The sequence below is a fragment of the Schistocerca serialis genome, unplaced genomic scaffold (assembly GCF_023864345.2).
Source record: "Schistocerca serialis cubense isolate TAMUIC-IGC-003099 unplaced genomic scaffold, iqSchSeri2.2 HiC_scaffold_1363, whole genome shotgun sequence".
NCBI lineage: Eukaryota > Metazoa > Arthropoda > Insecta > Orthoptera > Acrididae > Schistocerca > Schistocerca serialis.
In genome coordinates this window covers 11294452-11319221 of record NW_026047584.1, presented here as the reverse complement: position 1 = coordinate 11319221, position 24770 = coordinate 11294452, and positions in this window count along the sequence as shown.

The window sequence follows — 24770 nt, the reverse complement described above, 5'->3', positions numbered from 1 at the left end:
TAAGTCGGCATTGTGCCTTTTGCATTTAATTCCGATGCAATTTCTGTGTTTCATCGTCAATAAAAACTTCCAAGGTATACAGTAAACCTCAAGTGTAGCATCGGAATCTATAACTAGTGTCACAGGAATGGTTCAAAACATAGGCAGTAAGAAGAGTCAGTCTTCTTGTTCTTAAGTCGGCATTGTGCATTTTCTATTTAATTCCAATCCGATTTCTGTGTTTCATCGTCAATAAAAAGTTCCGAGGGATACTGTAAACCTGAAGTGAAGCATCGGAATCTATAACTAGTGTCACAGGAATGGTTCAAAACATGGTCAGTAAGAAGAGTCAGCCTTCTTGTACTTAAGTCGGCATTGTGCCTTTTCTACTTAATTAAGATGCAATTTCTGTGATTCATCGTCAGTAACAAGGTCCAAGGGATACAGTGAACCTGGAGTGAAGCATCGGAATACATAACTAGTGTCAATGGAATGGGTCAAAACATAGACAGTAAGAAGAGTCAGTCTTCTTGTACTTAAGTCGGCATTATGCCTTTTGTATTTAATTCCGATGCCATTTCTGTGTTTCATCGTCAATAAGAAAGTCAGAGGGATACAGTAAACCTGAAGTGAAGCATCGGAATCTATTGCTAGTGTCACAGGAATGGTTCAAAACTGAGTCAGTAAGAAGAGTCAGTCTTCTTGTCCTTAAGTCGGCATTGTGCCTTCTGTATTTAATTTCGATGAAATTTCTGTGTTTCATCGTGAATAAGAAGGTCAGAGGGATACAGTAAACCTGAAGTGAAGAATCGGAATCTATAACTAGAGTCACAGGATTGTTTCAAAACATAGTCAGTAAGAAGAGTCAGTCTTCTTGTCCTTAAGTCGGCATTGTGCCTTTTGAATTTAATTCCGAAGTAATTTCTGTGTTTCATCGGCAATAAGGTCAGAGGGATACAGTAAACCTGAAGTGAAGCATCGGAATCTATAACTAGTGTCACAGGTGATACAGGTCCAAGATTCAAAACATAGACAGTACGAAGAGTCAGTCTTCTTGTACTTATGTCGGCATTGTGCCTTTTGTACTTATTTCCGATGCAATTTCTGTGTTTCATTGTCAATTAGAAGGTTAGAGTGATACAGTAAACCTGTAGTGAAGCATCGGAATCCAAATCTAGTGTCGCAGGAATGGTTCAAAAAATAGACAGTAGGAAGAGTCAGTCTTCTTGTACTTAAGTCGGCATTGTGCCTTTTGTTTTTAATTCCGATGAAATTTCTGTGTTTCATCGTCAATAAGAAGGTCCAAGGGAAACAGTAAACCTGAAGTGAAGCATCGCAATCTATAACCAGTGTCACAGGAATGGTTCAAAACATAGTCAGTATGAACAGTCAGTCTTCTTGTCATTAAGTCGGCATTGTGCCTTTTGTATTTCATTCCGATGCAATTTCTGTGTTTCATCGTCAATAAGAAGGTCCAAGGGATACAGTAAACTTGAAGTGCAGCATCGGACTCTATAACTAGTGTCACAGAAATCGTTCAAAACATAGACAGTAGGAAGAGTCAGTCTTCTTGTACTTAAGTCGGCATTGGGCCTTTTGTTTTTAATTCCGATGCAATTTCTGTGTTTCGTCGTCAATAAGAAGGTCCAAGGGAAACAGTAAACCTGAAGTGAAGCATCGCAATCTATAACCAGTGTCACAGGAATGGTTCAAACATAGTCAGTAAGAAGAGACAGTCTTCTTGTCCTTAAGCGCCATTGTGCCTTTTGTATTTAATTCCGATGCAATTTCGGAGTTTCATCGGCAATAAGGTCAGAGGGATACAGTAAACCTGAAGTGAAGCATCGGAATCTATAACTAGTGTCACAGGAATGGTTCAAAACATAGACAATGCGAAGAGTCAGTCTTCTTATACTTAAGTCGGCATTGTGCCTTTTGTATTTAATTCCCATACAATTTCTGTGTTTCATTGTCAATAAGAAGGTCAGAGGGATACAGTAAACCTGAAGTGAAGCATCGGAATCCTAAACTAGTGTCACAGGAATGGTTCAAAACATAGACAGTAGGAAGAGTCAGTCTTCTTGTACTTAAGTCGGCATTGTGCCTTTTGTATTTAATTCCGATGCAATTTCTGTGTTTCATCGTCAATAAGAATGTCCAAGGGATACAGTAAACCTGAAGTGAAGCATCGGAATCCATAACTAGTGTCACAGGTATGGTTCACAACATAGCCAGTATGAACAGTCAGTCTTTTTGTCCTTAAGTCGGCATTGTGCCTTTTGTATTTAATTCCGATGCAATTTCTGTGTTTCATCGTCAATAAGAAGGTCCAAGGTATACAGTAAACCTGAAGTGAAGCATCGGAATCTATAACTAGTGTCACAGGAATGGTTCAAAACATAGTCAGTAAAAGAGTCAGTCTTCTTGTCCTTAAGTCGGCGTTGTGCCTTTTGTATTTAATTCCGATGCAATTTCTGAGTTTCATCGTCAATAAGAAGGTCAGAGGGATACAGTAAACCTGAAGTGAAGCATCGGAATCTATAACTAGTGTCACAGGAATGGTTCAAAACATAGTCAGTAAAAGAGTCAGTCTTCTTGTCCTTAAGTCGGCATTGTGCCTTTTGTATTTAATTCGGATGCAATTTCTGTGTTTCATCGTCAATAAGAAGGGCCATGGGATATAGTAAACCTGGAGTGAAGCATCGGAATCTATAACTAGTGTCACAGGAATGGTTCATAACATAGACAGTAAGAAGAGTCAGTCTACTGAAGTCGGCATTGTGCCTCTTGTATTTAATTCCGATGCAATTTCTGTGTTTCATCAGCAATAAGAATGTCCAAGGGATACAGTAAAAATGAAGTGAAGCATCGGAATCTATAACTAGTGTCACAGGAATGGTTCAAATCGTTGTCAGTAAGAAGAGTCGGTCTTCATGTACTTAAGTCGGCATTGTGCCTTTTGTATATAATTCCGATGCAATTTCTGTGTTGCATCGTCTATAAGAAGGTCCAAGGGATACACTAAACCTGAAGTGAAGCATCTGAATCTAAAACTAGTGCCACAGGAATGGTTCAAAACATAGACAGTAGGAAGAGTCGGTCTTCTTGTGCTTAAGTCGGCATTGTGCCTTTTCTATTTAATTCCGATGCAATCTCTGTGTTTCATCGTCAAAAAGAAGGTCACAGGGATACAGTAAACCTGAAGTGAAGCATCGGCATCTATAACTAGTGTCACAGGAATGGTTCAAACATAGTCAGTAAGAAGAATCAGTTTTCTTGTACTTAAGTCGTCATTGTGCCTTATTTATGTAATTCCGATGCAATTTCTGTGTTTCATCGTCAATAAGAAGGTCCAAGGGATACAGTAAACCTGAAGTGAAGCATCGGAATCTACAACTAGTGCCACAGGAATGGTTCAAAACATAGTCAGTAAGAAGAGTCAGTCTTCTTACAATTAAGTCGCCATTGTGCCTATTGTATTTAATTCAGTCGCAATTTCTGTGTTTCATCGGCAATAAGGTCAGAGGGATACAGTAAACCTGAAGTGAAGCATCGGAATCTATAACTAGTGTCACAGGAATGGTTCAAAACATAGACAGTAGGAAGAGTCGGTCTTCTTGTACTTAAGTCGGCATTGTGCCTTTTGAATTTAATTCCCATGCAATTTCTGTGTATCATTGTCAATAAGAAGGTCAGAGGGATACAGTAAACCTGAAGTGAAGCATCGGAATCCAAAACTAGTGTCACAGGAATGTTTCAAAACATAGACAGTAGGAAGAGTCAGTCTTCTTGTACTTAAGTCGGCATTGTGCCTTTTGCATTTAATTCCGATGCAATTTCTGTGTTTCATCGTCAATAAAAACTTCCAAGGTATACAGTAAACCTCAAGTGTAGCATCGGAATCTATAACTAGTGTCACAGGAATGGTTCAAAACATAGGCAGTAAGAAGAGTCAGTCTTCTTGTTCTTAAGTCGGCATTGTGCATTTTCTATTTAATTCCAATCCGATTTCTGTGTTTCACCGTCAATAAAAAGTTCCGAGGGATACTGTAAACCTGAAGTGAAGCATCGGAATCTATAACTAGTGTCACAGGAATGGTTCAAAACATGGTCAGTAAGAAGAGTCAGCCTTCTTGTACTTAAGTCGGCATTGTGTCTTTTCTACTTAATTAAGATGCAATTTCTGTGTTTCATCGTCAGTAACAAGGTCCAAGGGATACAGTGAACCTGGAGTGAAGCATCGGAATACATAACTAGTGTCAATGGAATGCGTCAATACATAGACAGTAAGAAGAGTCAGTCATCTTGCACTTAAGTCGGCATTATGCCTTTTGTATTTAATTCCGATGCAATTTCTGTGTTTCATCGTCAATAAGAAAGTCAGAGGGATACAGTAAACCTGAAGTGAAGCATCGGAATCTATTGCTAGTGTCACAGGAATGGTTCAAAACTGAGTCAGTAAGAAGAGTCAGTCATCTTGTCCTTAAGTCGGCATTGTGCCTTCTGTATTTAATTCCGATGAAATTTCTGTGTTTCATCGTCAATAAGTAGGTCAGAGGGATACAGTAAACCTGAAGTGAAGCATCGGAATCCACAACTAGTGTCACAGGAATGGTTCAAAACATAGACAGTAGGAAGAATCAGCCTTCTTGTACTTAAGTTGGCATTGTGCCTTTTGTATTTAATTCCGATGCATTTTCTGTGTTTCATCGTCAATAAGAAGGTCCAAGGTATACAGTAAACCTGAAGTAAGGCATCGGAATCTATAACTAGTGTCACAGGAATGGTTCAAACATAGTCAGTAAGAAGAGTCAGTTTTCTTGTACTTAAGTCGTCATTGTGCCTTTTGTATTTAATTCCGATGCAATTTCTGTGTTTCATCGTCAATAAGAAGGTCAGAGGAATACAGTAAACCTGAAGTGAAGCATCGGAATCTATAACTAGTGTCACAGGAATGGTTCAAGACATAGTCAGTAAGAAGAGTCAGTCTTCTTGTACTTATGTCGGCATTGTGCATTTTGTATTTAATTCCGATGAAATTTCTGTGTTTCATCGTCAATGAGAAGGTCCAAGGGATACAGTCAACCTTGAATGAAGCATCGGAATCATTAACTAGTGTCACAGGAATGTTTCAAATCATAGACAGTAAGAAGAATCAGTCTTCTTGTATTTAAGTCGGCATTGTGGCTTTTGTATTTAATTGCGATGCAATTTCTGTGTTTCATCGTCAATAAGAAGGTCAGAGGGATACAGTAAACCTGAAGTGAAGAATCGGAATCTATAACTAGAGTCACAGGAATGGTTCAAAACATAGTCAGTAAGAAGAGTCAGTCTTCTTGTTCTTAAGTCGGCATTGTGCCTTTTGAATTTAATTCCGAAGCAATTTCTGTGTTTCATCGGCAATAAGGTCAGAGGGATACAGTGAACCTGAAGTGAAGCATCGGAATCTATAACTAGTGTCACAGGTGATACAGGTCCAAGATTCAAAACATAGACACTACGAAGAGTCAGTCTTCTTGTACTTATGTCGGCATTGTGCCTTTTGTACTTATTTCCGATGCAATTTCTGTGTTTCATTGTCAATTAGAAGGTCAGAGTGATACAGTAAACCTGAAGTGAAGCATCGGAATCCAAAACTAGTGTCGCAGGAATGGTTCAAAAAATAGACAGTAGGAAGAGTCAGTCTTCTTGTACTTAAGTCGGCATTGGGCCTTTTGTTTTTAATTCCGATGCAATTTCTGTGTTTCATCGTCAATAAGAAGGTCCAAGGGAAACAGTAAACCTGAAGTGAAGCATCGCAATCTATAACCAGTGTCACAGGAATGGTTCAAAACATAGTTAGTATGAACAGTCAGTCTTCTTGTCATTAAGTCGGCATTGTGCCTTTTGTATTTAATTCCGATGCAATTTCTGTGTTTCATCGTCAATAAGAAGGTCCAAGGGATACAGTAAACCTGAAGTGCAGCATCGGACTCTATAACTAGTGTCACAGAAATCGTTCAAAACATAGACAGTAGGAAGAGTCAGTCTTCTTGCACTTAAGTCGGCATTGTGCCTTTTGTATATAATTCCGATGCAATTTCTGTGTTGCATCGTCTATAAGAAGGTCCAAGGGATACACTAAACCTGAAGTTAAGCATCTGAATCTAAAACTAGTGCCACAGGAATGGCTCAAAACATAGACAGTAAGAAGAGTCAGTCTTCTTGTACTTTAGTCGGCATTGTGCCTTTTCTATTTAATTCCGATGCAATCTCTGTGTTTCATCGTCAAAAAGAAGGTCACAGGGATACAGTAAACCTGAAGTGAAGCATCGGCATCTATAACTAGTGTCACAGAAATGGTTCAAACATAGACAGTAAGAAGAATCAGTTTTCTTGTACTTAAGTCGTCATTGTGCCTTTTTTATTTAATTCCGATGCAATTTCTGTGTTTCATCGTCAATAAGAAGGTCCAAGGGATACAGTAAACCTGAAGTGAAGCATCGGAATCTACAACTAGTGCCACAGGAATGGTTCAAAACATAGTCAGTAAGAAGAGTCAGTCTTCTTACAATTAAGTCGCCATTGTGCCTATTGTATTTAATTCAGTCGCAATTTCTGTGTTTCATCGGCAAAAGGTCAGAGGGATACAGTAAACCTGAAGTGAAGCATCGGAATCTATAACTAGTGTCACAGGAATGGTTCAAAACATAGACAGTAGGAAGAGTCGGTCTTCTTGTACTTAAGTCGGCATTGTGCCTTTTGAATTTAATTCCCATGCAATTTCTGTGTATCATTGTCAATAAGAAGGTCAGAGGGATACAGTAAACCTGAAGTGAAGCATCGGAATCCAAAACTAGTGTAACAGGAATGTTTCAAAACATAGACAGTAGGAAGAGTCAGTCTTCTTGTACTGAAGTCGGCATTGTGCCTTTTGCATTTAATTCCGATGCAATTTCTGTGTTTCATCGTCAATAAAAACTTCCAAGGTATACAGTAAACCTCAAGTGTAGCATAGGAATCTATAACTAGTGTCACAGGAATGGTTCAAAACATAGGCAGTAAGAAGAGTCAGTCTTCTTGTACTTAAGTCGGCATTGTGCATTTTCTATTTAATTCCAATCCGATTTCTGTGTTTCATCGTCAATAAAAAGTTCCGAGGGATACTGTAAACCTGAAGTGAAGAATCGGAATCTATAACTAGTGTCACAGGAATGGTTCAAAACATGGTCAGTAAGAAGAGTCAGCCTTCTTGTACTTAAGTCGGCATTGTGCCTTTTCTACTTAATTAAGATGCAATTTCTGTGTTTCATCGTCAGTAACAAGGTCCAAGGGATACAGTGAACCTGGAGTGAAGCATCGCAATACATAACTAGTGTCAATGGAATGCGTCAATACATAGACATTAAGAAGAGTCAGTCATCTTGCACTTAAGTCGGCATTATGCCTTTTGTATTTAATTCCGATGCAATTTCTGTGTTTCATCGTCAATAAGAAAGGCATAGGGATACAGTAAACCTGAAGAGAAGCATCGGAATCTATTGCTAGTGTCACAGGAATGGTTCAAAACTGAGTCAGTAAGAAGAGTCAGTCATCTTGTCCTTAAGTCGGCATTGTGCCATCTGTATTTAATTCCGATGAAATTTCTGTGTTTCATCGTCAATAAGTAGGTCAGAGGGATACAGTAAACCTGAAGTGAAGCATCGGAATCTATAACTAGTGTCACAGGAATGGTTCAAGACATAGTCAGTAAGAAGAGTCAGTCTTCTTGTACTTAAGTCGTCATTGTGCCTTTTGTATTTAATTCCGATGCAATTTCTGTGTTTCACCGTCAATAAGAAGGTCAGAGGGATACAGTAAACCTGAAGTGAAGCATCGGAATCTATAACTAGGTTCACAGGAATGGTTCAAACATAGACAGTAAGAAGAGCCAGTCTTCGGGTACTTAAGTCGGCATTGTGCCTTTTGTATTTAATTCCGATGCAATTTCTGTGTTTCACCGTCAATAAGAAGGTCAGAGGGATACAGTAAACCTGAAGTGAAGCATCGGAATCTATAACTAGGTTCACAGGAATGGTTCAAACATAGACAGTAAGAAGAGCCAGTCTTCGGGTACTTAAGTCGGCATTGTCCCTTTTGTATTTAATTCCGATGCAATTTCTGTGTTTCATCGTCAATAAGAAGGTCAGAGGAATACAGTAAACCTGAAGTGAAGCATCGGAATCTATAACTAGTGTCACAGGAATGGTTCAAGACATAGTCAGTAAGAAGAGTCAGTCTTCTTGTACTTATGTCGGCATTGTGCATTTTGTATTTAATTCCGATGAAATTTCTGTGTTTCATCGTCAATGAGAAGGTCCAAGGGATACAGTAAACCTTGAATGAAGCATCGGAACCATTAACTAGTGTCACAGGAATGTTTCAAATCATAGACAGTAAGAAGAATCAGTCTTCTTGTATTTAAGTCGGCATTGTGGCATTTGTATTTAATTGCGATGCAATTTCTGTGTTTCATCGTCAATAAGAAGGTCAGAGGGATACAGTAAACCTGAAGTGAAGAATCGGAATCTATAACTAGAGTCACAGGAATGGTTCAAAACATAGTCAGTAAGAAGAGTCAGTCTTCTTGTTCTTAAGTCGGCATTGTGCCTTTTGAATTTAATTCCGAAGCAATTTCTGTGTTTCATCGGCAATAAGGTCAGAGGGATACAGTAAACCTGAAGTGAAGCATCGGAATCTATAACTAGTGTCACAGGTGATACAGGTCCAAGATTCAAAACATAGACACTACGAAGAGTCAGTCTTCTTGTACTTATGTCGGCATTGTGCCTTTTGTACTTATTTCCGATGCAATTTCTGTGTTTCATTGTCAATTAGAAGGTCAGAGTGATATAGTAAACCTGAAGTGAAGCATCGGAATCCAAAACTAGTGTCGCAGGAATGGTTCAAAAAATAGACAGTAGGAAGAGTCAGTCTTCTTGTACTTAAGTCGGCATTGGGCCTTTTGTTTTTAATTCCGATGCAATTTCTGTGTTTCATCGTCAATAAGAAGGTCCAAGGGAAACAGTAAACCTGAAGTGAAGCATCGCAATCTATAACCAGTGTCACAGGAATGGTTCAAAACATAGTTAGTATGAACAGTCAGTCTTCTTGTCATTAAGTCGGCATTGTGCCTTTTGTATTTAATTCCGATGCAATTTCTGTGTTTCATCGTCAATAAGAAGGTCCAAGGGATACAGTAAACCTGAAGTGCAGCATCGGACTCTATAACTAGTGTCACAGAAATCGTTCAAAACATAGACAGTAGGAAGAGTCAGTCTTCTTGCACTTAAGTCGGCATTGGGCCTTTTGTTTTTAATTCCGATGCAATTTCTGTGTTTCATCGTCAATAAGAAGGTCCAAGGGAAACAGTAAACCTGAAGTGAAGCATCGCAATCTATAACCAGTGTCACAGGAATGGTTCAAACATAGTCAGTAAGAAGAGACAGTCTTCTTGTCCTTAAGCGCCATTGTGCCTTTTGTATTTAATTCCGATGCAATTTCGGAGTTTCATCGGCAATAGGGTCACAGGGATACAGTAAACCTGAAGTGAAGCATCGGAATCTATAACTAGTGTCACAGGAATGGTTCAAAACATAGACAATGGGAAGAGTCAGTCTTCTTATACTTAAGTCGGCATTGTGCCTTTTGTATTTAATTCCCATGCAATTTCTGTGTTTCATTGTCAATAAGAAGGTCAGAGGGATACAGTAAACCTGAAGTGAAGCATCGGAATCCAAAACTAGTGTCACAGGAATGGTTCACAACATAGACAGTAGGAAGAGTCAGTCTTCTTGTACTTAAGTCGGCATTGTGCCTTTTGTATTTAATTCCGATGCAATTTCTGTGTTTCATCGTCAATAAGAAGGTCCAAGGGATACAGTAAACCTGAAGTAAAGCATCAGAATCCATAACTAGTTTCAATGGAATGGGTCAAAATATAGACAGTAGCAAGAATCAGCCTTCTTGTACTTAAGTCGGCATTGTGCCTTTTGTATTTAATTCCGATGCATTTTCTGTGTTTAATCGCCAATAAGAAGGTCCAAGGTATACAGTAAACCTGAAGTAAAGCATCGGAATCTATAACTAGTGTCACAGGAATGGTTCAAACATAGTCAGTAAGAAGAGTCAGTCTTTTTGTACTTAAGTCGGCATTGTGACTTTCGTATTTAATTCCGATGCAATTTCTGTGTTTCACCGTCAATAAGAAGGTCAGAGGGATACAGTAAACCTGAAGTGAAGCATCGGAATCTATCACTAGTGTCACAGGAATGGTTCAAACATAGACAGTAAGAAGAGTCAGTCTTCGCGTACTTAAGTCGGCATTGTCCCTTTTGTATTTAATTCCGATGCAATTACTGTGTTTCATCGTCAATAAGAAGGTCAGAGGGATAAAGTAAACCTGAAGTGAAGCATCGGAATCTATAACTAGTGTCACAGGAATGGTTCAAGACAAAGTCAGTAAGAAGAGTCAGTCTTCTTGTACATAAGTCGGCATTGTGTCTTTCGTATTTCATTCCGATGCAATTTCTGTGTTTCATCGTCAATAAGAAGGTCCAAGGGATACAGTAAACCTGGAGTGAAGCATCGGAATCTATAACTAGTGTCACAAGAATGGTACAATACATAGACAGTAGGAAGAGTCAGTCTTCTTGTACTTAAGTCGGCATTGTGCCTTTTCTATTTAATTCCGATGCAATTTCTGTGTTTCATCGTCAATAAGAAGGTCTAAGTGATACAGTAAACCTGCAGTGAAGCATCGGAATCTACAACTAGTGCCACAGGAATGGTTCAAAACATAGACAGTAATAAGAGTCAGTCTTCTTATCCTTAAGTCGGCATTGTGCCTCATGTATTTAATTCAGATGCAATTTCTGTGTTTCATCGTCAATAAGAACGTCCAAGGGATACAGTAAAACTGAAGTGCAGCATCGGACTCTATAACTAGTGTCACAGAAATGGTTCAAAACGTAGACAGTAGGAAGAGTCAGTCTTCTTGTACTTAAGTCGGCATTGTGCCTTTTGTTTTTAATTCCGATGCAATTTCTGTGTTTCATTCGCAATAAGAAGGTCCAAGGGAAACAGTAAACCTGAAGTGAAGCATCGCAATCTATAACTAGTGTCACAGGAATGGTTCAAAACATAGTCAGTAAGAAGAGACAGTCTTCTTGTCTTTAAGTCGCCATTGTGCCTTTTGTATTTAATTCCGAAGCAATTTCTGTGTTTCATCGGCAATAAGGTCAGAGGGATACAGTAAACCTGAAGTGAAGCATCGGAATCTATAACTAGTGTCACAGGAATGGTTCAAAGCATAGTCAGTATGAACAGTCAGTCTTCTTGTCGTTAAGTCGCCATTGTGCCTTTTGTATTTAATTCCGATACAATTTCTGTGTTTCATCGGCAATAAGGTCAGAGGGATACAGTAAACCTGAAGTGAAACATCGGAATCCAAAACTAGTGTCGCAGGAATGGTTCAAAACATAGGCAGTAGGAAGAGTCAGTCTTCTTGTACTTAAATTGACATTGTGTCTTTTCTATTTAATTCCGATGCAATATCTGTGTTTCATCGTCAATAAGAATGTCCAAGGTATAAAGTAAACCTGAAGTAAAGCGTCGGAATCTATAACTAGTCTCACAGCAATGGTTCAAACTATAATCACTAAGAAGAGTCAGTCTTCTTGTACTTAAGTCGGCATTGTGCTTTTTATATTTAATTCCGATGCAATTTCTGTGTTTCATCGTCAATAAGAAGGTCCAAGGGATACAGTACACCAGGAGTGAAGCATCGGAATCTATAACTAGTGTCAATGGAATGGTTCAATGCATAGACAGTAAGAAGAGTCAGTCTTCTTGTACTTAAGTCGGCATTGTGCATTTTGTATTTAATTGCGATGCAATTTCTGAGTATCATCGTCAATAAGAAAGTCAGAGGGATACAGTAAACCTGAAGTGAAGCATCGGAATCTATAACTAGTGTCACAGGAATGGTTAAAAACATAGTCAGTAAGAAGTCAGTCTTCTTGTACTTAAGTCGGCATTGTGCTTTTTCTATTTAATTCCGATGCAATTTCTGTGTTTCATCGTCAATAAGAAGGTCCAAGGGATACAGTAAACCTGGAGTGAAGCATCGGAATCTATAACTAGTGGCACAGGAATGGTTCTAAACATAGACAGTAAGAAGAGTCAGTCTTCTTGTACATAAGCCGGCATTGTGCCTTTTCTATTTAATTCCGATGCAATTTCTGTGTTTCATCGTCAATAAGAAGGTCCAAGGGATATAGTAGACCTGGAGTGATGCATCGGAATCTATAACTAGTGTCAATGGAATGATTCAATTCATAGACAGTAAGAAGAGTCAGTCTTCTTGTACTTAAGTCGGCATTGTGCCTTTTGTATTTAATTCCGACGCAATTTCTGAGTTTCATCGTCAATAAGAAGGTCAGAGGGATACAGTAAACCTGAAGTGAAGCATCGGAATCTATAACTAGTGTCACAGGAATGGTTAAAAACATAGTCAGTAAGAAGTCAGTCTTCTTGTACTTAAGTCGGCATTGTGCCTTTTCAATTTAATTCCCATACAATTTCTGTGTTTCATCGTCAATAAGAAGGTCCAAGGGATACAGTAAACCAGGAGTGAAGCATCGGAATCTATAACTAGTGTCAATGGAATGGTTCAATGCATAGACAGTAAGAAGAGTCAGTCTTCTTGTACTTAAGTCGGCATTGTGCAATTTGTATTTAATTGCGATGCAATTTCTGAGTATCATCGTCAATAAGAAAGTCAGAGGGATACAGTAAACCTGAGGTGAAGCATCGGAATCTATAATTAGTGTCACAGCAATGGTTCAAAACATAGTCAGTAAAAGAGTCAGTCTTCTTGTCCTTAAGTCAGCATTGTGCCATTTGTATATGATTCCGATGCAATTTCTGTGTTTCATCGTCTATAAGAAGGTCCAAGGGATACAGTAAACCTGAAGTGAAGCATCGGAATCTACAACTAGTGCCACAGGAATGGTTCAAAACATAGACAGTAAGAAGAGTCAGTCTTCTTGTATTTAAGTCGGCATTGTGCCTTTTCTATTTAATTCCGATGCAATCTCTGTGTTTCATCGTCAATAAGAAGGTCACAGGGATACAGTAAACCTGAAGTGAAACATCGGAATCTATAACTAGTGTCACAGGAATTGTTCAAAACATAGTCAGTAAGAAGAGTCAGTCTTTTTGTCCTTAAGTCGTCATTGTGCCTTTTGTATTTAATTACGATGCAATTTCTGTGTTTCATCGTCAATAAGAAGGTCCAGGGGATGCAGTAAACCTGGAGTGTAGCATCGGGATCCATAACTAGTGTCACTGGAATGGTTCAAAACATAGACAGTAAGAAGAGTCAGTGAACGTGTACTAAAGTTGGCAATTTGCCTTTTGTATTTAATTCCGATGCAATTTCTGTGTTTCATCGTCAATGAAAAGGTCCAAGGGATACAGTAAACCTGAAGTGAATCCTCGGAATTTAAGTGTCACAGGATCATAATCAGTAAAAGAGTCAGTCTTCTTGTCCTTAAGTCAGCATTGTGCCATTTGTATATAATTCCGATGCAATTTCTGTGTTTCATCGTCTATAAGAAGGTCCAAGGGATACAGTAAACCTGAAGTGAAGCATCGGAATCTACAACTAGTGCCACAGGAATGGTTCAATGCATAGACAGTAAGAAGAGTCAGTCTTCTTGTACTTAAGTCGGCATTGTGCATTTTGTATTTAATTGCGATGCAATTTCTGAGTATCATCGTCAATAAGAAAGTCAGAGGGATACAGTAAACCTGAGGTGAAGCATCGGAATCTATAATTAGTGTCACAGCAATGGTTCAAAACATAGTCAGTAAAAGAGTCAGTCTTCTTGTCCTTAAGTCAGCATTGTGCCATTTGTATATAATTCCGATGCAATTTCTGTGTTTCATCGTCAATAAGAAGGTCCAAGGGATACAGTAGACCTGGAGTGATGCATCGGAATCTATAACTAGTGTCAATGGAATGGTTCAATTCATAGACAGTAAGAAGAGTCAGTCTTCTTGTACTTAAGTCGGCATTGTGCCTTTTGTATTTAATTCCGACGCAATTTCTGAGTTTCATCGTCAATAAGAAGGTCAGAGGGATACAGTAAACCTGAAGTGAAGCATCGGAATCTATAACTAGTGTCACAGGAATGGTTAAAAACATAGTCAGTAAGAAGTCAGTCTTCTTGTACTTAAGTCGGCATTGTGCCTTTTCAATTTAATTCCCATACAATTTCTGTGTTTCATCGTCAATAAGAAGGTCCAAGGGATACAGTAAACCAGGAGTGAAGCATCGGAATCTATAACTAGTGTCAATGGAATGGTTCAATGCATAGACAGTAAGAAGAGTCAGTCTTCTTGCACTTAAGTCGGCATTGTGCATTTTGTATTTAATTGCGATGCAATTTCTGAGTATCATCGTCAATAAGAAAGTCAGAGGGATACAGTAAACCTGAGGTGAAGCATCGGAATCTATAATTAGTGTCACAGCAATGGTTCAAAACATAGTCAGTAAAAGAGTCAGTCTTCTTGTCCTTAAGTCAGCATTGTGCCATTTGTATATTATTCCGATGCAATTTCTGTGTTTCATCGTCTATAAGAAGGTCCAAGGGATACAGTAAACCTGAAGTGAAGCATCGGAATCTACAACTAGTGCCACAGGAATGGTTCAAAACATAGACAGTAAGAAGAGTCAGTCTTCTTGTATTTAAGTCGGCATTGTGCCTTTTCTATTTAATTCCGATGCAAACTCTGTGTTTCATCGTCAATAAGAAGGTCACAGGGATACAGTAAACCTGAAGTGAAGCATCGGAATCTGTAACTAGTGTCACAGGAATTGTTCAAAACATAGTCAGTAAGAAGAGTCAGTCTTTTTGTCCTTAAGTCGTCATTGTGCCTTTTGTATTTAATTACGATGCAATTTCTGTGTTTCATCGTCAATAAGAAGGTCCAGGGGATGCAGTAAACCTGGAGTGTAGCATCGGGATCCATAACTAGTGTCACTGGAATGGTTCAAAACATAGACAGTAAGAAGAGTCAGTGAACGTGTACTAAAGTTGGCAATTTGCCTTTTGTATTTAATTCCGATGCAATTTCTGTGTTTCATCGTCAATGAAAAGGTCCAAGGGATACAGTAAACCTGAAGTGAATCCTCGGAATTTAAGTGTCACAGGATCATAATCAGTAAGAAGAGTCAGTCTTCTTGTACTTAAGTCGGCATTGTGCCTTTTGTATTTAAATCCGATGCTATTTCTGTGCTTCATCGTCAATAAGATGGACCAAGGGATACAGTTAACCTGGAGAGAAGCATCGGAATCTATAACTAGTGTCACAGGGATGGTTCAAAACATAGACAGCAAGAAGAGTCAGTCTTCTTGTACTTAAGTCGGCAATGTGCCTTTTGTATTTATTCCGATGCAATTTCTGTGTTTCATCGTCAATAAGTAGGTCCAAGGGACACAGTAAACCTGGAGTGAAGCATCGGAATCTATAACTACTGTCACAGGTATGGTTCAAATCATAGACAGTAAGAAGAGTCAGTCTTCTTGTACTTAAGTCGGCATTGTGCCTTTTGTATTTAAATCCGATGCAAATTCTGTGTTTCATCGTCAATAAGAAGGTCCAAGGGATATAGTAAACCTGGAGTGAAGCATCGGAGTCTATAACTAGTGTCACAGGAATGGTTCAAAACGTAGACAGGAAAAAGAGTCGGTCTTCTTGTACTTTATTCGGCATTGCGCTCTTTGTATTTATTTCCGATGCAATTTCTGTGTTTCATCGTCAATAAGAAGGTCAGAAGGATACAGTAAACCTGAAGTGAAGCATCGGAATCTATAACTAGTGTCACAGGAATGGTTCAAAACATAGTCAGTAAGAAGGGTCAGTCTTCGTGTACTAAGGTTGGCAATTTTCCTTTTGTATTTAATTCCGATGCAATTTCTGTGTTTCATCTTCAATAAGAAGGTCCAAGAGATACAGTAAACCTGGAGTGAAGCATTGGAATCTATAACTAGTTTCACAGGGACGGTTCAAATCATAGTCAGGAAGAAGAGTCAGGCTTCTTGTACTTAAGTCATCATTAAGCATTTTCTATTTAATTCTGATGCAATTTCTGTGTTTCATCGTCAATAAGAAGGTCCAAGGGATACAGTAAACCTGGAGTGAAGCATCGGAATCTATAACTAGTGTCACAGGAATGGTTCAAACCATAGACAGTAAGAAGAGTCAATCTTCTTGTACTTAAGTCGGCCTTGTGCCTTTTGTATTTCATTCCGATGCAATTTCTGTGTTTCATCGTCAATAAGAAGATCAGAGGGATACAGTAAAACTGAAGTGAAGCATCGGTATCTATAACTAGCGTCACAGGAATGGTTCAAAGCATTGACAGTAGGAAGAGTCAGTCTTCTTGTACTTAAGTCGGCATTGTGCCTTTTGTAGTTTATTCCGATGCAATTTCTGAGATTCATCGTCAATAAGAAGGTCCAAGGGATACAGTAAACCTGAAGTGAAGCATCGGAATCTGTAACTAGTATCACAGGAACGGTTCAAGTCACAGTCAGTAAGAAGAGTCAGTCTTCTTGTACTTAAGTCGGCAATGTTACTTTTGTATTTAATTCCGATGCAATTTCTGTGTTTCATCGTCAATAAGAAGGTACAAGGGATACAGTAAACCTGGAGTGAAGCATCGGTATCTATAACTAGTGTCACAGGAATGGTTTTAAACGTAGACAGTAGGAAGAGGCAGTCTTCTTGTACTTAAGTCGGCATTGTTCATTTTGTATTTAATTCCGATGTAATTTCTGTGTTTCATGGTCAATAAGAAGGTCCAAGGGATACAGTAGACCTGAATTGAAGCATCGGAATCTATAACTAGTGTCATAGGAATGGTTCAAAACATAGAACGTAAGAAGAGTCAGTCTTCTTGTACTTAAGTCGGCATTGTGCCTCTTGTATTTAATTCCGATGCAATTTCTGTGTTTCATCGTCAATAAGAAGGGCACAGGGATACAGTAAACCTGAAGTGAAGCATCGGATTCTATAACTACAATCACAGGAATGGTTCAAAACATAGACAGTAAGAAGAGTCAGTCTTCTTGTACTTAAGTCGGCATTGTGCCTTTTCTATTTAAATCCGATGCAATGTCTGTGTTTCATCGTCAATAAGAAGGTCAGAGGGATACAGTAAACCTGAAGTGAAGCATCGGATTCTATAACTACAGTCACAGGAATGGTTCAAAACATAGACAGTAAGAAGAGTCAGTCTTCTTGTACTTAAGTCGGCATTGTGCCTTTACTATTTAATTCTGATGCAATTTCTGTGTTTCATCGTCAATAAGAAGGTCCAAGGGATACAGTAAACCTGGAGTGAAGCATCGGAATCTATAACTTGTGTCACAGGAATGGTTCAAATCATAGACTGAAAGAAGAGTCAGTCTTCGTGTACTTTAGTTGGCATTGTGCCTTGTTTTATTTAATTCCGATGCAATTTCTGTGTTTCATCGTCAATAAGAAGATCAGAGGGATAGAGTAAATCTATGTGAAGCATCGGAATCTATAACTAGTGTCACAGGAATGGTTCAAAACATTTTCAGTAAGAAGAGTCAGACTTCTGGTACTTAAGTCGGCATTGTGAGTTTTGTATTTAATTCCGATACAATTTCTGTGTTTCATCGTCAATTAGAAGGTCCATGGGATACAGTAAACCTGGAGTGAAGCATCGGAATCTATAACTAGTGTCACAGGGACGGTTCAAATCATAGACAGTAAGATGAGTCAGAATTTTTGTACCTAAGTCGGCATTGTGCTTTTTGTATTTAATCCCGTTTCAATTTCTGTGTTTCATCGTCACTAAGAAGGTCAGAGGGATACAGTAAACCTGAAATGAACCATCGGATTCTATAACTAGTGTCACAGGAATGGTTCAAATCATAGACAGTAGGAAAAGTCAATCTACATGTACATAAGTCGGCTTTGAGCCTTTTGTATTTAATTCCGATGCAATTTCTGTGTTTCATCGTATATAAGATGGTCAGAAGGATACAGTAAACCTGATGTGAAGCATCGGAATCTATAACTAGTGTCACAGGAATGGTTCAAAACAAAGTCAGTAAGAAGAGTCAGTCTTCTTGTACTTAAGTCTGCATTGTGCTTTTGTATTTAATTCCGATGCAATTTCTATGTTTCATCGTCAATAAGAAGGTCCAAGAGATACAGTAGACCTGTATTGAAGCATCGGAATCTATAACTAGTGTCACAGGAATGGTTCAAAACATAGACAGTGAGCAGAGTCAGTCTTCTTGTACTTAAGTCGGCATTGTGCCTTTTGTATTTAATTCCGATGCAATTTCTGTGTTTCATCGTCAATAAGAAGGTCAGAGGGGTACAGTAAACCTGATGTAAAGCATCGGAGTCTATAACTAGTGTCACAGGAATGGTTCAAAACATAGTCAGTAAGAAGAGTCAGACTTCTGGTACTTAAGTCGGCATTGTGAGTTTTGTATTTAATTCCGATACAATTTCTGTGTTTCATCGTCAATAAGGAGGTCCAAGGGATACAGTAAACCTGGAGTGAAGCATCGGAATCTATAACTAGTGTCACAGGGATGGTTCAAAACATAGACAGTAAGAAGAGTCAGTCTTCTTGTACTTAAGTCGGCATTGTGCCTTTTGTATTTATTTCCGATGCAATATCTGTGTTTCATCGTCAATAAGAAGGTCAGAGGGATACAGTAATCTTGAAGTTAAGCATCGGATTCTATGACTAGTGTCACAGGAATGGTTCAAAACATAGTCAGTATGAAGACTCAGTCTTCTTGTACTTAAGTCAGTATTGTGCCTTTTGTATTTAATTCCGAAGCAATTTCTGTGTTTCAACGTTAATACGAAGGTCCAAGGGATACAGTAAACCTGAAGTGAATCATCGAAATTTATGTGTCACAGGAATGGCTCAAATCATAGTGAGTAAGAAGAGTCAGTCTTCTTGTACTTAAGTCGGCATTGTGCCTTTTGTATTTAAATCCGATGCAATTTCTATGTTTCATCGTCAATAAGAAGGACCAAGGGATACAGTTAACCTGGAGTGAAGCATCGGAATCTATAACTAGTGTCACAGGGATGGTTCAAAACATAGACAGTAAGAAGAGTAAGTCTTAAGTAGTCGGCATTGTGCCTTTTGTATTTAATTCCGATGCAATTTCTGTGTTTCATCGTCAATAAGAAGGTCCAAGGGATAAAGTAATCCTGATGTTAAGCATCGGAATCTATAACTAGTGTCACAGGGACGGTTCAAATCATAGTGAGTAAGAAGAGTCAGTCTTCTTGTACTTAAGTCGCCATTGTGCCTTTTGTATTTAAATCCGATGCAATTTCTGTGTTTCATCGTCAATAAGAAGGACCAAGGGATACAGTTAACCTGGAGTGAAGCATCGGAATCTATAACTAGTGTCACAGGGATGGTTCAAAACATAGACAGTAAGAAGAGTAGGTCTTAAGTAGTCGGCATTGTGCCTTTTGTATTTAATTCCGATGCAATTTCTGTGTTTCATCGTCAATAAGAAGGACCAAGGGATACAGTAAACCTGGAGTGAAGCATCGGAATCTATAACTAGTGTCACTGGGACGGTTCAAATCATAGACAGTAAAATGAGTCAGTATTCTTGTACTGAAGTCGGCATTGTGCTTTTTGTATTTAATTCCGATGCAATTTCTGTGTTTCATCGTCACTAAGAAGGTCAGAGGGATACAGTAAACCTGAAATGAACCATCGGAGTCTATAACTAGTGTCACAGGAATGGTTCAAAATATAGACAGTAGGAAAAGTCAATCTACATGTACTTAAGTCGGCATTGTGCCTTTTGTATTTAATTCCGATGCAATTTCTGTGTATCATCGTCAGTAAGAAGGTTTAAGGGATACAGTAAACCTGAAGTGAAGCATCGGATTCTATAGCTAGTGTCACAAGAATAGTTCAAAACATAGTCAGGAAGAAGAGTCAGTCTTCTTGTACTTAAGTTGGCATTGTGCCTTTTGTATTTAATTCCGATGCAATTTCTGTGTTTCATCGTCAATAAGAAGGTCCAAGGGATACAGTAATCCTGAAGTTAAGCATCGGAATCTATGACTAGTGTCACAGGAATGGTTCAGAGCATAGTCAGTAAGAAGAGTCAGTCTTCTTATACTTAGGTCGTCATTGTGCCTTTTGTATTAAATTCCGATGCAATTTCAGTGTTTCATCGTCAATACGAAGGTCAGAGGGATACAGTAAACATGATGTGAAGCATCGGAATCTATAACTAGTGTCACAGGAATGGTTCAAAACATAGTCAGTATGAAGAGTCAGACTTCTGGTACTTAAGTCGGCATTGTAAGTTTTGTATTTAATTTCGATACTATCTCTGTGTTTCATCGCCAATAAGAAGGTCCAAGGGATACAGTAAACCTTTAGTGAGGCATCGGAATCTATAACTAGTGTCACAGGGATGGTTCAAATCATAGACAGTAAGAAGAGTCCGTCTTCTTGTACTTAAGTCGGCATTGTGCCTTTTGTATTTAATTCCGATGCAATTTCTGTGTTTCATCGTTAATAAGAAGGTCCAAAGGATACAGTAAACATGTAGTGAAGCATCGGAATCTATAACTAGCGTCACAGGGACGGTTCAAAACATAGACAGTAAGATTAGTCATTATTCTTGTATTTAAGTCGGCATTGTGCTTTTTGTATTTAATTCCGATGCAATTTCTGTGTTTCATCGTCACTAAGAAGGTCAGAGGGATACATTAATCCTGAAGTTAAGCATCGGAATCAATAACTAGAGTCACAGGAATGGTTCAAAGCATAGTCAGTAAGAAGAGTCAGTCATCTTGTAGTTAAGTCGACATTGTGCCTTTTGTATTTAATTCTGATGCATTTTCTTTGTTTCTTCGTCAATAAGATGTTCCAACGGATACAGTAAACCTGAAGTGAAGCATCGGAATCTATAACTAGTGTCACAGGAATGGTTCAAAACATAGACAGTAGGAAGAGTCAGTCTTGTAGTACTTAAGTCGGCATTGTGCCATTTCTATTTAATTCCGATGCAATTTCTGTGTTTCTTCGTCAATACGACGGTCAGAGGGATAAAGTAAACCTGAAGTGAAGCATCGGAATCTATAACTAGTGTCACAGGAATGCTTAAAACATAGACAGTTGGAAGAGTCAGTCTTCTTGTACTTAAGTCGGCATTGTGTCTTTTGTATTTAATTCCGATACAATTTCAGTGTTTCATCGTCAATAAGAAGGTCAGAGGGATACAGTAATCATGAAGTTAAGCATCGGAATCTATAACTAGAGTCACAGGAATGGTTCAAATCATAGTCAGTAAGAAGAGTCAGTCTTCTTGTAGTTAAGTCGGCATTGTGCCTTTTGTATTTAATTCCGATGCAATTTCTGTGTTTCATCGTCAATACGACGGTCAGAGGGATAAAGTAAACCTGAAGTGAGGCATCGGAATCTATAACTAGTGTCTAAGGAATTGTTCAAAACATAGACAGTTGGAAGAGTCAGTCTTCTTGTACTTCAGTTATCATTGTGCCTTTTCTATTTAATTATGATGCAATTTCTGTGTTTCATCGTCAATAAGAAGGTCAGAGGGATACAGTAATCCTGAAGTGAAGCATCGGAATCTATGACTAGTGTAACAGGAATGGTTCAAAACATAGTCAGTAAGAAGAGTCAGTCTTCTTGTACTTAAGTTATCATTGTGCCTTTTCTATTTAATTATGATGCAATTTCTCTGTTTCATCGTCAATAAGAAGGTCCAAGGAATACAGTAAACCTGGAGTGAATAATCGTAATCTATAACTAGTGTCACATTAATGGTTCAAAACATAGACAGTAAGAAGAGTCAGACTTCTTTTACTTCATTCGGCATTGTACCTTTTCAATTTAATTCCGATGCAATTTTATGTTTTTCATCGTCAATAAGAAGGTCCAAGGGATACAGTAAACCTGGAGTGAAGCATCGGAATCTGTAACTAGTGTCACAGGGATGGTTCAAACATAGACAGTAAGAAGAGTCAGTCTTCTTGTACTTAAGTCGGCATTGTGCCTTTTGTACTTAATTCCGATACAATTTGAGTGTTTCATCGTCAATAAGAAGGTCAGAGGGATACAGAAATCCTGAAGTTAAGCATCGGAATCTATGACTCGTGTCACAGGAATGGTTCAAATCATAGTCAGTAAGGAGAGTTAGTTTTCTTGTACTTAAGTCGGTATTGTCCCTTTTGTATTTAATTCCGATGCAATTTCTGTGTTTCATCGTTAATAAGAAGTTCAAGGGATACAGTAAACCTGTAGTGAAGCAGCGGAATCTATAACTAGCGTCACAGGGACGGTTCATAACATAGATAGTAAGATGAGTCAGTTTTCTTGTATTTAAGTCGGCATTGTGCTTTTTGTATTTAATGCCGATGCAATATCTGTGTTTCATCGTCACTAAGAAGGTCAGAAGGATACAGTAATCATGAAGTTAAGCATCGGAATCTATAACTAGAGTCACAGGAATGGTTCAAAGCATAGTCAGTAAGAAGAGTCAGTCTTCTTGTAGTTAAGTCGGCATTGTGCCTTTTGTATTTAATTCCGATGCAATTTCTGTGTTTCATCGTCAATACGACGGTCAGAGGGATAAAGTAAACCTGAAGTGAAGCATCGGAATCTATAACTAGTGTCACAGGAATTGTTCAAAACATAGACAGTTGGAAGAGTCAGTCTTCTTGTACTTCAGTTATCATTGTGCCTTTTCTATTTAATTATGATGCAATTTCTGTGTTTAATCGTCAATAAGAATGTCAGAGGGATACAGTAATCCTGAAGTGAAGCATCGGAATCTATGACTAGTGTCACAGGAATGGTTCAAAACATAGTCAGTAAGAAGGTCAGTCCTCTTGTACTTAAGTTATCATTGTGCCTTTTCTAGTTAATTATGATGCAATTTCTCTGTTTCATCGTCAATAAGAAGGTCCAAGGAATACAGTAAACCTGGAGTGAAGCATCGTAATCTATAACTAGTGTCACATTAATGGTTCAAAACATAGACAGTAAGAAGAGTCAAACTTCTTTTACTTCATTCGGCATTGTACCTTTTCAATTTAATTCCGATGCAATTTTATGTTTTTCATCGTCAATAAGAAGGTCCATGGGATACAGTAAACCTGGAGTGAAGCATCGGAGTCCATAACTAGTGTCACAGGAATGGTTCAAAACATAGACAGTAAGAAGAGTCAATCTTCTTGTACCCAATTCGGCATTGTGCCATTTGTATTTAATTCCGATGCAATTTCTGTGTTTCATCGTCAATAAGAGGGTCAGAGGGATACAGTTAACCTGAAGTGAAGCATCGGAATCTATAACTAGTGTCACAGGAAAGGTTCAAGACATAGTCAGTAAGAAGAGACAGTCTTCTTGTACTTAAGTCGGCGTTGTGCTTTTTGTATTTAATTCCGATGCAGTTTCTGTGTTTCATCGTCAATAAGAAGGTCCAAGGGATACAGTAAACCTGGAGTGAAGCATCGGAATCAATAACTAGTGTCACAGGGATGGTTCAAAACGTAGACAGTAAGATGAGTCAGTATTCTTGTACTTAAGTCGGCATTGTGCCTTTTCTATTTAATTCCGACGCAATTTCTGTGTTTTAACGTCAATAAGATGGTCCAAGGCATACAGTAAACCTGGAGTGAAGCATCGGAATCTATAACTAGTGTCACAGGGATGGTTCAAAACATAGGCAGTAAGAAGAGTCAGTCTTCTTGTACTTAAGTCGGCATTGTGCCTTTTGTATTTAAGGCCGATGCAATTTCTGTGTTTCATCGTCAGTAAAAAGGTCAGAGGGATACAGTAATCCTCAAGTTAAGCATCGGAATCTATGACTAGTGTCATAGGAATGGTTCAAATCATAGTCAGTAAGAAGAGTCAGTCTCCTTGTACTTAAGTCGGTATTGTCCCTTTTGTATTTAATTCCGATGCAATTTCTGTGTTTCATGGTTAATAAGAAGGTCCAAGGGATACAGTAAACCTGTAGTGAAGCAGCAGAATCTATAACTAGCGTCACAGGGACGGTTCAAAACATAGATAGTAAGATGAGTCAGTTTTCTTGTACTTAAGTCGGCATTGTGCTTTTTGTATTTAAATCCGATGCAATTTCTGTGTTTAATCGTCACTAAGAAGGTCACAGAGATACAGTAATCATGAAGTTAAGCATCGGAATCTATAACTAGAGTCACAGGAATGGTTCAAAGCATAGTCAGTAAGAGGAGTCAGTCTTCTTGTACTTAAGTCGGCATTGTGCCATTTCTATTTAATTCCGATGCAATTTCTGTGTTTCTTCGTCAATACGACGGTCAGAGGGATAAATTAAACCTGAATTGAAGCATCGGAATCTATAACTAGTTTCACAGGAATTGTTCAAAACATAGGCAGTTAGAAGAGTCAGTCTTCTAGTACTTAAGTCGGCATTGTGCCATTTCTATTTAATTCCGATGCAATTTCTGTGTTTCTTCGTCAATACGACGGTCAGAGGGATAAATTAAACCTGAAGTGAAGCATCGGAATCTATAACTAGTATCACAGGAATGGTTCAAAACATAGACAGTAGGAAGAGTCAGTCTTCTAGTACTTAAGTCGGCATTGTGCCATTTCTATTTAATTCCGATGCAATTTCTGTGTTTCATCGTCAATAAGAGGGTCAGAGGGA